Source organism: Mustela lutreola, chromosome 8 (assembly GCF_030435805.1).
Source record: "Mustela lutreola isolate mMusLut2 chromosome 8, mMusLut2.pri, whole genome shotgun sequence".
NCBI lineage: Eukaryota > Metazoa > Chordata > Mammalia > Carnivora > Mustelidae > Mustela > Mustela lutreola.
The window spans coordinates 5,341,376-5,344,819 of NC_081297.1; the positions used below are offsets into that span (position 1 = coordinate 5,341,376).

Genomic DNA, 3,444 nt, shown 5'->3' on the forward strand with positions numbered 1-3,444 from the left:
ACCCATGGCTGGTTATAAAACAGACAGAGATCAACCACAGGCTTTGGATGCCTCAGACGGGCGTCTCTATCCAAGTGTGAAATGACAATATGCATGGAGGTACCACGTCTGGGAGAAATTCTTCATTTTAAAAATCAGTATCTTCACGTTCGAAATGAAAAATCACTCTAATCAACCAAAAGGCACTTCGGGGAGTACTCAAAATATGGGAGTAATATTCACCTCATAATTTTGTTTTATTGTGATGTGTGAATTAATCCAATAGTCATTTGGGTATTAATAATCCGCGGATGGGAGAAGAGAGAAAATATATATATTCCGAGCGGAAGAGGTTGACAGAAGGGCAGGGGCAGGCCATTAACTCCAGTCGGAGCAGAGATTTTCCTTCCTTTCAATAACCCCGAATGCAGTTACTCTGCCATTTAATATCATTATTTTGGTTCTGAGAGGACCATTCATCTTATAAATCAATTAGTTTGAGGAATGGTTAATTTCCATAGTTAGTATTTGGTTTTGTTGAAGTGACTCCGAAGCCCGTCGCCCCGCTCGCCCCGCAGGGGTCCCCTCGCCCGGCTTCCTAGCCATCATTTTCACAGGAGCTTCCCCGGGACCCGCGAAGCACATTCTTGGGTTAGCGGACCCCGTGAGCGGAGTCTGGCACAGAACGGGAATGTTCGATTTAGGACCTGGAATTGGTGCCCATTCTCAGAGCCTTTCTGCTGCTCACATGTGCACTCTAGAAGCGTCACCGCACCCAGCGCCACGGACGCCAGAGCCCCTCCAAATAAACAAATAACCCAGGTAGAGTCAGCGAGTTTCCGATGCACACACAGCTCCCTAACAGGCCCCCTGACTCTCCAGCCACAAACCATCCCTTTAAGTCTCTCCTTCGTAGAGACAGTGGAACCACCACCGGCACATGCTTACCCGGAGAGACCGTCTGGTCTGCAAAAGGACACAGCCGGACCATCGATGACACAGAACTCTGGCCCCAAGCTCCACAGCAATCGGCCCGAGGGTCAGAACCTGGGCACAAATGACCAGCTTCCCCCATTCTCACCGCTCTCCCCACCCGCTAACTCAGAACCACACAGAGAAAGATGGGCTCCCCTAACCACCCACCTGGGTGCCCCACTTCCGCTCAGCCACCCCAGCTTCCATGCGCCAACAGCCTCTGTCGGGGTGCCCCCAGAGCCAGGAGAAAGTGTCTCGGTCCCTCCCGAAAGCACGTGGTGGTAGCCGAGTCCCGTGGCCAAGTCCTGTGGCCGAGACCCATGCTCCGGCAAGCTCCCCGTGAAGAGTCTTGTTTTTCTCATTCGGTTGGTCTTCATTTATTTCTACGCCAAGTAATAGGAGTCTGGGACTTGCTAGTGGTTCTGTAATAAAACCCTTCAATTACTGAATTGCAAAACTAATAAAAGTTAGGGGGTTGGGGGCCAGTTAGTTTGTATGTTTGCATTGCCATAAAAGTGCACAAAGTGAAGATAGTGAAAATTAATGTGGGACCAACAAAGCCTCCTCCCTGTGCCCAACATCCACAGCCCACACCCTCCCCGGTGCTTGCCCCTAGAATCCTCAGGGGGCTAGAGTATGGGCAGCTGTCCCAGCGCAAGACGGGGTCCGATGGAACGCAGGTGTGGGCTTGTATTTCAATCCAAAAGGAAAACGTACATCTGAATTTTAAAACGTATTGGATCCAGTGTATTTTGGATACAGCCTTGGGGACCAAACCCACCGCTGAGTTGTCCTGGGGTTATCGGCTGGATGCTGGGCTCAGGTGGGGCCACAGGGACAGACGTCACATTCACACCCAGCAAAGAGCCAGGATCCCATTCAGCTGGACTCCTTCTGTTTTGAATGGGGAACCTGAGCCCCACAGGTTCCCAGGACAAAGCTTCACACATTCCAACTTCACGATCCCTAAATGTGAAAATATGGCAACTGCTTAACAGTGGTAGGTGCCACAAAAGAACAAAGGTCACTTTTAGCATCATGATTAGTAAACAACATTTTGTCATCGTTATCACCAGGTTCGGATTATTTTCCTGGTTATTATGAAAGTTATCAGATTTTCTACTTGTTTTGGCTTCTATTCGTTTCTTAAAATAAAAAAGCTAAGTTAAACAACCAAAGGAAAACCCGCGATATGCAAAACAGCTTACGCGTGGCTATAAAGATAAATGGTGAGACCTTTTAAATAAGGTAGGATTGCTCCTCAGAGAATATTTTGCCAGGATATTTTCTAACGAAGTAACCATCAGGGAGGTCATGTTCCCTGGGAGATCATTCCCAATTCAAATGATTACAAATAAGGTTTCTTTTACCAGATTCTCCCAGTTATGCAGGCAGAGGCCTCACAGTTAAATCAGAGCAGTTTCCTTGCTTCTTTATTTGGGATAAGGAGGAAAATCACCAAATGTTGACTCTCAGAAGTCTCCAAATGAACATCTGATTAGGCCTTTTACTTTTATGAGTAAACCAAGACCCGGACGTTCAGTTCTTTGCTAAAGGTCTTTCTGTTCAAAAGTAGCATATGTAGAAAATTGGATGGCCATTTTGCTGCTTGGTAACGGTAATAAAAATTAAGTTATTTGAACCTGGCAGTGGGCACCATGTTTTATCTGTGTTTATTCATTTAAATCTTGCTTCTAAGACACATAGCCCAATGGATAGTCTTTGTCAAACTAAAACTCAGTGAACTGTGTAATAATCTAGGCAGTTTGATTTCCAGACACTTTCAAAAGGAAACCACAGTTTAAAATAATATTTCGCAGCATTCTGTAAAGTAATCCACCTTTTTTTCTAACCAGACATTCGACAGGAGTTCTGTTCACCTTGCATTCTCTAATTAAACCACACTGACAGTTTTTTGTTCTTATACGACTATCTCCATTTTTTTGGTGGTTGAGTGAAAGCATTACCTGTTGATAAAAGGAAGCAAATAGAAACAATCTTGTAGGAAATCTTGGTTTTCCGGAAAAATTATCTTCCCTCCGTTTTGCGGCAAAAGCCTCTAATAGATTACGGCATAAATCATTTATGATGCCCTCAGACAGTTTCCAAGCCATTTGGCGACCATGAATACAACAAAATAATGGAAGTTACAAAGTAAATTTTTTCTGTTTTTTCAAAGTCCCGTGATGGCCATATTAACTTCCTGTCCTTTTCATTTCCAGGTGAGATGCTTATTTGGGGCACACTGTGTTCTTTTTGACCATGAGCTTTCATCACCCTTTTTTTTCCCCTGTGATGTAATTACACAACGTCCTGTCACCTGCACTTTTGAAGGACAGCACTCAGTCCCGTTTGCATTCTGGCCACACAACAGAAGCAAGGTCCTGTTAGTATGCTATTTGTTAACTCTATTGGAAACACCTTCCTAGAATAAGCCACATGTGTGGGCAATCCCTTTCCCTCTTTTGCAGAAAGAGCCAGGGGCTGGGA

General features: G+C 45.3%; 1 long non-coding RNA gene across 1 annotated transcript; it reads right to left on the reverse strand.

The window, feature by feature from the left end:
- Positions 1-252: 252 nt before the first annotated feature.
- Positions 253-2,943, reverse strand: LOC131839862 (uncharacterized). Its single transcript, XR_009357054.1, has 3 exons — positions 2,795-2,943; positions 1,736-1,920; positions 253-1,376 (listed from the first exon to the last, which is right to left on the reverse strand). It is a non-coding gene; the product is annotated as an uncharacterized LOC131839862 (long non-coding RNA).
- Between the last annotated feature and the right edge of the window lie 501 nt (positions 2,944-3,444).